Genomic DNA, 13,304 nt, shown 5'->3' with positions numbered 1-13,304 from the left:
TCACAACGTGACACAGTTTAAAGAGCAGAATGTTAGATTAAAGAAGATGGAGAAGTGACAAAAGCTATGTATGCTTTCATGAATCTTCAGCCGCCATGTTCTCCAATTGCTTCAGACGAAGAAGAAAGTGCCAGTTGAGTTTGAAAATCCTTCGGCATGGTATGATGAAGCCCAAGCGGCTGCGGAGAGCTCTCAAGCACAACATGTTGATGACTCCTCCGATGAAGAAGAAGTCTATGGAGCAAGCTCTTCTCATGATGGTGACAACGATGGAAGCGGGGATGACGACAATGGAGACGAGATTTATGAGGAAGGTAGTGAATAGCTTCTCTTCCTGCTTCTCTCCTCTTTTTGGTGCTTGATGTCAAAGAGGGAGAAATGTCACTATTTTTTAGTGTCTGCTCTTACCGGAGTCTTTGGTGTTCACCGGATGCTCCGGGTCAGCCAGTTCCTTTTTTAGTTTTGTAATCTTTTCTTTTCGTCTCCGTTGGACATTAAGACATATGTAATATTTGTGATGACTTATGTGGTGTGCTTTTAGTATCTTTAAAATTTGTAAGACAATTTATGTTAGTGTGATGCTTTTTAAGTTTGTCTTTTTATGCTTGTTTCTCTCTTTATTAGATTGAGTGATATATCGTGCCATATGCATCATGGATATTTATGAATACACAAACTTGCATCCCACGGATCCTAGGATATGGGGGAGCTCTTGCAAAATGTTCTTATAAACATGTGCATTTGAGTTCAATCCAAATTCTCAAGCAATGCACACATTTAGGGCGAGTTCACCATATATTCTAGAATTCAAAATCTTTTAATTTAGCTATCTCTTGTAAGCTTTAATCGTGTTGTCATCAATCATCAAAAAAGGGGAGATTGAAAGTGCATCTAGGTCCCCTAAGTGGGTTTTGGCTTATTGATGACAAAACAATTAAGGGACCAATGAGTTTATTAAAGCTATGAACAGGTTTTAGTCTTATTGGTGAATATATACGACGTTGACGTCCATCAAAAAGAAAAGAGAAGCGGTTTGTAGTACTCAATAGGATTTAATTTGATTTTATCTTTGAATTGAGTCTAGGAAAGCCGTACTATCAAGAGGGATGCAATTGTTAGTTTTGATGGTGTCTCAATGCTCAAAGTAACCTATTAGAACCGAAAGTTGAGACACATTCACCCACGGACACCGGAAAATAGACCAAGTGTTCTGAGTCCGGAGTCTCCGGTGTTCACCGAATACTCCGGTACTCAGTGTTTTAGGCTGGAGTCTCCGAATGAGACTCTGCTAGAGAATCTCGGTTCCGAATTTATTTTAATTGTCTGGAGTCTCCGGTATTCACCAGATACCCCGATGCTTGGTGAATTTTGGCCGGAGTCTCCGAGAAAGTCTCCGGCAGAGAGCAAGAATGTTTGGATCTTCAAGAAGTTCGTGAAGAGGGCTCAAAATGAATTTGAGGACACACTTGTGAAGATCTGGAGTGACAATGAGGTGGAGTTCAAAAACACACAAGTTGAAGAATATTGCGATGATAGAAGCATCAAGCATGAGTTCACATCAACTTACACCCCTCAACAAAATGCCATGGTGAAGAGGAAGAACAAGATATTGATCACTCTAGCAAGAGCTATGTTGGATGAGTGTGGTACGCCGAAGAAGTTTGGGGCAAAAGCAATCAACAGGGTGTGTCATGCAGCCAACCAAGTATACCTCCACCGATTCTTGAAGAAGACACCATACAAGCTTCTCATTGAGAGGAAACCCAATATCTCCTACTTCCAAGTGTTTATGTGTAAGTGCTATATCTATAAGAAAAAAGAATGCCTAGAAAGTTTGAGCATCATTGTGATATTGGTTTTTTTGTTGGTTATGCATCAAACTCCAAAGCATATTGAGTATTCCACAATACTACCAGTCTTGTTGAGGAAACTTGTGATGTGAAGTTTGAAGAATCTAATGGCTCCGAAGGAGAAGGTATTTCTTGTGATGATGTAGGTGATGAACCCTTGAGAGACGTGATGAAGAAGATAGCAGTTGGGGATATCAAATCAAAGGAGAATGATGAAGATGTACCTTCTACTTCCACTCCACACACCTTTATGGCTCATATATGATAAAGATGATGAGAAGGATGATCAACCACTTCTATCACAAGATGTTCATATCTCTCAAGAAGAAGCTCAGGTTTAAGCTCAAGATGTTGGATCACCTCAAGATACACCTCAGGAATCACAAGTGAAGCAAATTTATATTTCCAAGGATCACCCAAATTACTTGATCATTAGGAGTCCATTTAGGGGAGTAAAAACTCGCTCTCGTCAATATGCTTTATTTTGTGAACATTATTCATTTATCTCTTGTTTGGAACCCACATGTAGATGAGGCTTTTAAAGATCCAGATTGGGTGATTGAGATGCAAGAAGAACTCATAACTTCACCCGCAATGAGATATGGATTCTAGAAGAGAGGCCTAAAGACAAGAACATGATTGGAACCAAGTGGATCTTCTATAACAAGCAAGATGAACATGGTGTGGTGGTACACAACAAGGCAAGACTCATCGCACAAGGATTTGCATAAGTTGAAAGTTTGGATTTTGATGAAAAATTTGCTCCCATGGCAAGGCTTGAAGCCATTCGTACCCTTCTTGCATTTGCTTCACATCATAATATTAGACTTTATCAAATGGATGTGAAGAGTGCTTTTGTAAATGGCTTCATTAATGAACTCGTTTATGTTGAATACCCCCCCCCCCCCGTTTCAAAGATCCTAGATATCCTATTCATGCTTATAGGTTGCATAAGATGCTTTATGGACTCAAGTAGGCCCCAAGAGCTTGATATGAAATACATGACTTCTTCATCAACTAAGGATTCAAGATTGGAAGGGTGGACACTACATTATTCATAAAGATCATCGACAATGAGCTTTTCTTATGTCAAATTTATGTTGATGAAATAATATTTGGTTCAACTAACAAAGAGTTTTGTAAAGAATTTGGTGACATGATGTCTACATTGTTTGAGATGTCGATGATTGGTGAGCTCAACTACTTCCCTGGATTTCAAATCAAGCAATTGAAGGAAGAGACATTCATCCATCAAGGGAAGTGCATGAAGGACATTCTTAAGAAGTTCAAGATGGATGATAGCAAGCCAATCAAGACCCTCATGCCTACAAATGGACATCTCAACATGGATGAAATGGGTAAAGCTTTATCGTTCTATGATTGGGTCACTTCTTTACCTTATCGCATCTAGGCCCAATACTATGTTTAGTGTATGCATGTGTGCTCATTTTCAAGCTAATCCTAAGGAGTCGCATCTTAGCATGATTAAGAGAATCCTTTAGATACCTAAAGCATACAACTAGCATAGGCTTGTGGTACCCCACAGACGCTAATTTCTTACTCTTGGGTTACTCGGATTTAGACTTTGCCGGATGCCATCTCGATTTTAAGAGTACTTTGAGTGGTTGCCACTTGCTAGGGTGCTCTCTAGCCTCATCGTCTTCTAAAAAGTAAAACTCAGTAGCCTTGTCCACCATGGATGCGGAATACAAAGCCACTGGAGCATGTTTTGCTCAAATCCTTTTGTACGAAGCAAATCTTGATAGACTTTGGTGTTCGTCTAGAGAAGGTTGTACTCCTTTGTGACAACGAGTGCTGTAAAACTTTCAAACAATCCCGTTTAACACACTTGCACAAAGCACATTGATATCTGTCTTCACTTCCTTAGAGATCATGTGACTAAAAATGATATTTTTCTTAGTAGTGTAAGGTCAGAATATTGATTGGTGAATATCTTCACAAAACCTGTAGATGAAACCATATTTTGTAGATTGCGAAGTGAGTTGAACGTGATAGATGTTTCAAACGTCATGTGATGCCTTGTCATATAGATGCATTCATGACTGGTGCTTGTCTAACCTTCTCAAGATAGTGGTGAACATAGGTTTTACTTGAGTTGGTGGTCCCCTAGTTTTACTCAAGGCATATTATTGGGTTCATCATTAAGAAGCTTGGGAAGTAAAGTAATATGACAAGATAGATTCATTTTATGCTATGCATTCACATGTTATATAGCTTGCACTCATGTTTACTTTCATGCACTTGTTTTGCATTGTATGTATATTGGTGGTAGAGATCACAAAGGAGAATATCACTCTTTTGATTGTTGTTCGCTTTCAATGTGAACATACACCTCCATAAGTGTGATTAAATTGATGTTTGTGCTTAGTGCCTATTGAGTCATGTCCTAGCGAATTTAAAGCTTTAATCTTTGAATTCATAGGCAATATGGCTTATACATTTCCTTGAAGTTTTCTCCCTCCTTTGTGTTTGGTTTTTATTGCCTATTGACAAAATTATATATAGTATAGCCTTTTGGGCAAATATTTGCATATGAGTGTTTGGGAGGGTAAGGACTTCACTAAAATTGGTCCAAACACGTGTTTTTGTTGAGTGGTTATTTGAAGTTTGGACTCTATGAGAGATTTTAGTTTAGCAGAGAGTCTTTCTTCTCACAAGATGGTCCCGTGTTTCTTTCTTTCTTTCTTCTCAACAGACCATCCGGCGTTCTGTTCTATCAGCTCTGCAATATCTGGAAAAAGGTCTGACATGTGTTAGATGATCTTCACCAGACCTTCCGATGCTCTGTCAATGGTAGCAAAATTAGAAGTTCTAGAAAATAGTTCGGTGTTTGCAAAAGTTTAATCACCGGACCGTCCGGCGTTTAAAATTGGTTTTTCACTCAGAAAAGGTTTGGTGTACAGATGATGAAATCAGTAGATAATTCAGTGCTTAAAAAATGGTTTCGGCTAAGTCTTCTAATTCTCCTGGAAATCCGTCCGATGCTCAAGTCTGTGCATCACAGGACCTTTCGGTGTTCGCATTTTTCAGAGGTCCCACCTGTCATATATTGCTTTCATTCTCGGCGTTTTTTCTTTTTTCTTCGATGCCGCTGCCTTGCTCCTGCACCAAACATCATCGCCCTCGCCACTCCCACGCCACCATAGAGCTCCACGTCACCTCTTATGCTATCTTGCTGACTCACCACCTTGCACTGCCGCAAACCAGGGCCATCGCCACCGCCATACCACCCTGCGCACTCACCGTCGCTCCACCATAGCACCTCGCCATCGCCTGCAGCCACCGATTCACCCAAGCGTTGCTATGCTCACAGAGCCACCACCATCACCATGCCCAAGAATCATTGCTTGTAGCCTTCGACCGATGTGCCTCCTCACCACCATTCTTCCTCTATCAATTTCTTCGTGGTGAGCACAAGTTCACCCGGTTCTTTCAAATTCTTTTCCCTAGATCGAATTTGCCTCAAATCGGCCACAAATTTGTGCAAAATTCTTTCAAATCCAAGCAAAGTCATGTCAAAATTGATCAAATTTGTGAAAATTAAAGTCAAAACCATGCAATGATCATATACATGTGTCTCAAACTTCAATCCATAGCATGTTCGCCTAAATACATCGAAATCATGCTTAGGGTTCAAATTCGGGTCAAATTCATGCAAATTTCATAAACCTAAAACATTTCACTCATCTTGTTTTCACTCTTTTATCTGTTAGATAGGTCATGAGTGTCACAACAAGGGCAAGGCCATTGAGCAGCCAAAAAAGAAGACGACAAAGGAACAGAGAGAGTGTGATTGTGCTATAGCTGTTGCAGATGCGTCAGACACCCAGAGAGGCTTTTAGATCAGAGACAACACTTTTCTCCACCACGTCGGTCCACCCACACTCATTCTGCTGCGGGGTTGGGTTCGACGCCTTCTGGCCAGTCAGGCAGCTGGATGAGCGCTCGTCAGGAGCAAGAGCCATAGGAGGATGAGGAGGAGGAGCAGATAGAGCAGCCTCTAGCACTGACAAAGATCATGTTGCTTGACTTGACGTCGTACAAGTCACCAAGGATTAAGAAGCTAAGGTTTGTTCCTATCAGAGAGTGGTTTACTCCGTCGAGATACGAGGGGGTAAATCCCAAGTTTTGGACCATTCTGCTGTAGAGCTTCCATGAGTCCTATCTGAGTTGGAAGATTAGCTTGAGCGAGCATAAGACACTCAACTGGCATTACATGTAGTTAACGTTAGGAGTGGACATAAGGCAACACTTTAATGCCTTCCCTGGTCCTTCGTCTCTGATTACGGACATAAACAGATATGTTGAGGAGTGGATCAAAGTATTCTACGCCACAGTGTGGATTGCACTAGAGAGGGACTACATTCAGTTTATGTTCTAGTGCGTGCAGATCAGACTTTACAGGAACAACATGCTTGAGGCTTTGGGGATTCAGGTGAGTGCCCAGTGCCTGCACAAGGTAGTTCATCTGAACGCCAACCCCTCTTGTCGCCCTCTGGCTGGAGGTGTCTTCCCTACTGATGATGAGATCAGGTCACTGTTCAGACATCACTTTGCTTCAAGTTCGTTGAGACTTCCTGATATGCTTACATCTGAGGCGAAGGAAATTCATATGGCGATGAGACGTAGCCTGATGCTGAGGATAGGATATGCAGAGGCATACAACAGTGGCTGATTCTTTCTATCCTCACTCACCAGCAATTTAATACAGTGGATTTCATTTTGTGTGAGATAGAGGATGTGATAGCAGATAGGATGACCTTGGATAGACAGTAGCCCTATGCTAATGTGACCTCTTATATGCTAGCTCACTTGGTCAGGTTTCCTGCGTTTCTTCAGACCTACGAGTAGTCTTCGGGTTACTTCAAGCAGTATTCACCTACTACACCTTCTGACAGACACCGAGGTCAACGTGTCATGTTTCATGCTCAAGAACCGATTCTAGTTGACGAGAGAGAGAGAGAGAGAGAGAGAGAGAGAGAGAGAGAGAGAGAGAGAGAGAGAGAGCAACAGTTGAGGATCAGACCCTAGCAGAAGCTGAGGTAGAGCTCCCTCACATGATGTTTGACAGTGATAGGGATTCAGACTTGGACAATATTGAGTACTTCCCTCTGGTCTCTAAGTCACAAGACATCGAGGCAGGAGGGTCTTCTCAGGTAGTTCCTCGGTCTTTAGCTCCATGCTCATCAGCACCTGAGACGACACCTCCCATAGCTTTTGCTGCACCACCTTTTGAGTTTACTATCATTCTTCAGCAGATGTAGCAGTAGCAGTAGGTAGTTTAGGTAGGGATGCAGGCGAAGCTTCAAGCAGATATGATTTGCCAGTAGGAGCAGCAGGTAGTGATTATACAGTCATAGGCCATGTTCGTAGCACTTGAGTCTGATAGAGAGAACAACAACAAGATGTTCACCTTTATCTCAGGTTGTTTGGGCTCTCTATTTCAGGCTTCAGGTCTTTAGCTGCCAGCTACACCTTGAGCACTTGCTCCAACCCCGAGTACTCTACCAAGCAATATCAGTGGTTTCTTGGGTACTCTGGTGGCAGGCTTCCCGCTTTCACCACTATTCTACACCGGAGTATCCTCTCAGCCTGTCGGGACTTCTCAAAGACCAGTGTTTACTCCATTGGTGACACCTTTAACTACTGAATCTCTTAGATTTTAGGACTCTCCACAATCGATCGTCCCTGTTCAACAGCCGTCAGTTGAGCCTCCTCCAGTTGTGCAGTTAGCGTTCGATGAGCTTGATGCCACACTTCAGGAACTGGCCGCGTAGGGTCATGCTACCTTAGGCTCCGACCCCCATTCTGACATAGTTTCATCAGAGGTCCCTGCTCCATCCGCCTCGGTTTAGCCTTTAGCAAGATCCCTCTCAGCTGACATCGACGCCGCTACCATTGAGCTTATCTCTTCAACATCCAACTCAGAGTTCGATCAAGGTCTAAGTTCGTGGTGCGTCATTCTTCTGCAGCATCGGCTCCCTCGTCTCCTCCGACACCAAATGTTTAGTAGTGTTCTATTTTTTGTGCTTAGATGCCAAACGGAAGAGAGTCTAATGTTAGGGGGAGAGTGCGTTGGGGGAGCGAGAGTTAGTTCAAGTGTCCAGAGTTATGGGGAGTCTTAGTTTCAGGTGAAGCTTGGGTAGATAGCTACGGAATGTTGGATCTTATTGGATTTTGATGTAGTGACAAGCTATTTAGCTCTTTCTTTTGATGTGTTTCGCTTGTCATCATATTGTGTTTCCTTTTATGCTCTGTTTAATTCTAATTCATTTATCATGATAGGTTGTTTTAGTGCTAGTCTTTCTCTTGCTTAATTTTTATATGTCATAATTGCCTAGTATGATAGGGTGTACTTTAATTCATATCTTTATCTTCTCAATTGCGTTGTCATCAATTACCAAAAAGGGGGAGATTGCAATATCTAGATCCCTAGGTAGGAGGTAAGTATTTTGGTGATTAATGATAACCGTATCATTGGAACTAACAAGTGTGTTTTGAAGGGTATCAAAAATTTAGTTCAAAATGATGATTGGGTATTCTTGGTCCATAAGTTAGTTATATGGACGATAAAAGGATATGAGCATCACGGTTAAGGATCTTCTAGTTCTAAGTGTCACAAGGAGATGAAGGACACTTAGAGTAGTATATATCTATTTTCTTAGTCTTTTAACCATACTATAAAGATGGGCTAAGAGTAGTAGCTTGACCTAGTTGAGTCTAGACTTGATTGGATGTACACTTATAAAATTCTAGTACTACGTAGCTCATAGAAGCCCATGGATGAGATGTTGAGAAGTTAGAACTCGAGAATGATTAAATTGGATGAGTTCAGAAGAAAATACATACACCGGATAGTTCGGTAATCAGGAGGTTATACATAACTAGAGCATTTTGGTTCTGTGCAGAGAGATGAAGACTTCACCGGATTGTCCAGTGTTGAACAAATATGCACACCAAAATGTTTTACAAGAAAAGTGCAATTTCTTCCGGAGGATGGAATTAAATAAACCGGATGGTCCGATATTCACTGGTATGAAGCACAAAAGCATTTTTCAGGAGATCTATTTTTGGCTCAGTGAAGATGTTACTCACTGGATGGTCCAGTGTGTGTAGACAGAGAAGCATCAAAGCTTTTATCAGCAGTAACGTCTAATGACAGCTAGCAATGTGCGGGTTTTGAAAAATGTACACACCGATGGTCTGTGTTTGTGAGAAGGTGCACACCAAATCATCCGGTATTTATAGAAAACGTGGGCGGTTGGGCCACGGCTAGATTTAGACCTCTATCCTATAAATACCCCCTCACTTGATCTCACTTCAATCTCTTGCGAACCCAAAAGTGCCTATACATTATGTGCATCATCAAGAAGTAATAGAATGTACTAACGTGATTTGTAAAGTTCTTAATTAAAGATTAAGGATATCATTAGTGCATAGAGAGTAGCAAGTATGCATCTAGATGTAGTTTAGGCTTGATCCTTGTCAAGTGAAGCTATTGATTTGTTACTCTTGGTGGTTGACAATACCTAGCCGATCTTGATGATTGGAGGTGTCTTGATAAGCTCTTGGAGATCTTATGGGAGCCTCCAGAGAAGCTTTGTGTTTCGTTTGATGCACGCCAATATGGAGATAGAGAAGTGATAATCATGAGGGAGTACTTGAGTCTTGGTAGCTCAAGAGGGAGCAATACCTTTAGGGGATACTCTAAAAAGGATTAGGGGGAATGTCAACTTCTTGATAACTCGGGAAAAAATTGGTGTCTTCTTATCCATCTCTTTACTTTCCCGCATTTACTTTGAGCATTTACATACTTGCAAGTCTTCAATTCCACAATTTACTTTGTGTACTAACTTGCTTGTTTACTTGCCTTCCTCTAGCTTATTCGTATAGTTACATTATCTTTCATCTAAGATAAGATTGCTATTTGTTCTAGAATTCAGTAGAAATATTTTTAATTAGAGCTATACCTCTCTCTTACGCCTTTTGATCCTTTCAGTTAAGATTCACTGCCACCGAGAATCAGTAGTTCATCATTGACATGTCGACTGTCAACACCCAGGGCGCGAAGGTACTGACAGGGGCCTTGACAAGGCCATTGATCCCAGTGAAGGTAGCAACAAATATGCCCTTATGGACAGTGTTAAAGATGGCAATGGTCGTGTGTTTGGAGAAGGGCCACCGAGAGACAAGGAGATGGCGTCGGCATTATCTGGATTCATCGCCAGAGATGATATCGCTAGTCGCATACGTTCCCTAGCACACCTTATAGGAGGCAATGTGTGCACCTAGGGCTGTACCCTGGTCATGCTCGTGGCAAAGTTAAAGAGGTTGGCATTCAGAACGGTGGAGCCGGCAGATGTGGACTATTGGTGTTGAGCAGTGATTTGGACTCCTTGGTCTCTTCAATTGGGCTTTTTTGTTCCTCGTACCCCTTGTAGAAAAACTTGGCTCCGATGAGCTTGTTGTTGCAGTAGGCGGTGGCATTGAACGCAGGAGTGGAGTCACAATCTCCCTGATAGGTCCACGGTGGCGGTGGCAGTAAGGGCCGGTGACGAAGGATGCACGGTCCTTGGGGTAGATTCTGGTGTAAGGACAGCGATCACCGCGTCCATATTAAGTCACTTTTTTCATGTCATAAACATTGAAACAACATGATCAACCACAGTATTAGGACATAAATATTGCCAATGGGCAAACGCAACCTTGTCTTGTGTTTAAGGAAATCGGTTCAGATTCTTCCATTATAGGATTACGGAAAGTCAAACGTTGATCACCATGATAAATTCCATTAATAACACTTGGTATAAGAGGCCCTCCACAGCAGTTTCAACCGAAAGAAAATAGAACAAAATACAACTATTTTGTTTTGCACCATAATTAAATTGTTTAAGTTAATTTCAGATTAATGGTTTAAGAGTTGTTCCATAGCACTCAAGATTTGTGACAGTATACATTAATCATTTCCTGATGCCCTCATAAAGTTATGTACTTTAGCAGCTGTGACTTTTTTGAAACATTTTTCCTTGAACTTCGAAAGTTGCCTGGACATACCCTGGTGGCTGGTAGTAACTAACAACTGTTAAACTTCAGAACGGTAAACATTGCTACTCATCAAAAAGAAGTCAAAAGGTCGCAAAGTAAATGATAATGGTGTTTTCTTGTCGTGGAGAAAAAGGATGGTAGTAGGAAACAGCAACAAATAGAAGGGCAGATCTCTCAGAAATAAACAGCAGGCCAAATTGCTGCTAAAACGTATACATAACAGTTGACAAATTTTATTGCCGCAAGAATACAAGTACCACCTAGTTAACTGCAAAATTTGCAGGAGACAAGATGGTTCAAATGCTGCAGGAAGCTATAAAAAGGTGGTAACTGCCATTTGCTCAACATGTCATTTATTATGTGATATTTTCATGTTGACCTTCTGAACGGAGAAGGCGATCGAAACAGAAGAAGATGATGAGCTTTCGTTAATGGTTTATGGAAGATAGGCATATGCAGCTATCTTGCTGACCCCAATTTGGTTAGGTACCTCAACAACAGAGAGTTAACGTCAAGTTCATTTCCTTGCTCAATCATCTTGGAGAGCTGGCGTGCCAGATTTCTATGAGCTTTGCCTTAGAAGGGGTGTGAGTAGGTGTCAGGTCATCGAGGTGCGGATTTTGTCGTTGCAGGCAGCAGGCGTGAGAGGCTGGAGAGGCTTGATGAGGATAAAAATCCGGATTCTGGACTGAGACGATGCAGATTCTCCTCTCCTCCGCCAGCCGCCTGCAGCACAAGCCATGGCATGGCAGTGCAGCAAGCCGGTCCTCGCAGACGAGGCTGCGCTTGGTGTCCGAGCGGCATTGCGCCGAACAAGGGCTGGGCGCGGTAGTGATGTGCGACTTGCGCCGTAGGAGAGGCGACAGGGAATAGGGTCCTGGATCACGACCACTCTCGAGTCTTGATACGGTGCAGTGCATTGTGCATCCATGCGAGAGTGGACGGCAACACCATTTTGCAGGCGCACTGACTGGGCTGGTCACAGCACAGGCGGAATGAACCGCTGCTCGTGCGAAGACGCCGGCCGAGGAGGGACGCGCGTTCCCTTCTCCTCCCATGCTGCTGTGCTTCTCTTGTGGGCTCAAGGAAAACTTACTTGGTTGCTTCCATCCATCAATACAATTATTGGGCCTTGGGGCCCAAATCACTGGATGAAATCACCAAACAGCATGTTCTGCACTTCTGCCTTCTGCTCCTCTCTCAAAAATAAATTTAAATACAATAAATGAAGGCACTGGAATCTTGCTCAACTTAGCAAATCCCAATCTGTAATGTAGGCATTGCAGACAATCAATTAGCAAGGCTAATGAGTAAATGTATCAAGGACATGTATAAAAAGAGCCCAGAAGCTCAGGTCCTGTTTCTGAAGTGGACAACTAAAACTGAATAGAACACAACATCCTGTTACTCAAATTAATCCGCTTCATGTAGAAAAGTATCTGTAAACAACACGAACTTCCCAACATGTGCGTGATTTTACAGAAAGCTACAGAAAAATTGCTCAACGTAGGAGCAAGTAGAAGACACTGATGATCTCCTTGGATCTGATGGCATTTCAGCAAAACCATGAATGCAGCTTTGCTAAGAGGAACAACAACCACCTGCAGTTTCTTCCCAGGAACAATGTTGGCTGCATTCAGTACTTGTTTCGCCATGCGTACCAGTTAAGCTTTAGCTGATACCACAGAGGAGAGATCCCATGGACTCCTCATTGTAAGCGTATTGGCCTGGATGACCCCTTAGGGTCTTGATCTCATCTATATATAGAGAGGAGGATTACATGGATATGGATTACAACCGTGATTTGAAGTACATGGAAAACAAGGAAGATCTCCTCAAGATAGAGATTACATTCTATCTTTAACACTCTCCCTTAATTTGGACTTGGTGAAACCAAGTTTAGAATACGCCTAAACTTTGCAAACAATGAGGTCGCCAATGGCTTAGTCATAATGTCAGCAAATTGATCCTTTGAAGAAACAAGCCGAATCTCCAACTCCTTGGTTGCTACTCTTTCACGAACAAAGTGTAATCTACTTCAATATGCTTAGTTCGAGCATGAAAGACTGGATTGTCCACAAATAGGTAGCCCCAAGATTATCACACCATAAGCTAGGCGGCCTCTCTTGTTTAATTCCAAGTTCTCGCAGCAAAACTTGTATCCAAATTAATTCAGCAGTGGCATTGGCAACGGATTTGTATTATTCTGATCCAGTAAAATACCTCAATGCCAAGAAAATAGCTCAATGCACCAAGATCTTTAACTGCAAAGTCCCCTTGAAGTTGGATAAGTAGCTTGTCTGTAGCCAAGGAAGAAGAGCTCACAATAATAATATCATCAACATAGATAAGAATATACATCTGAATCCCTCCCTTGTTGAAAATAAA

Source organism: Phragmites australis, chromosome 15 (genome assembly GCF_958298935.1).
Source record: "Phragmites australis chromosome 15, lpPhrAust1.1, whole genome shotgun sequence".
Classification (NCBI taxonomy): domain Eukaryota; kingdom Viridiplantae; phylum Streptophyta; class Magnoliopsida; order Poales; family Poaceae; genus Phragmites; species Phragmites australis.
This window is presented reverse-complemented; position numbering follows the sequence as displayed.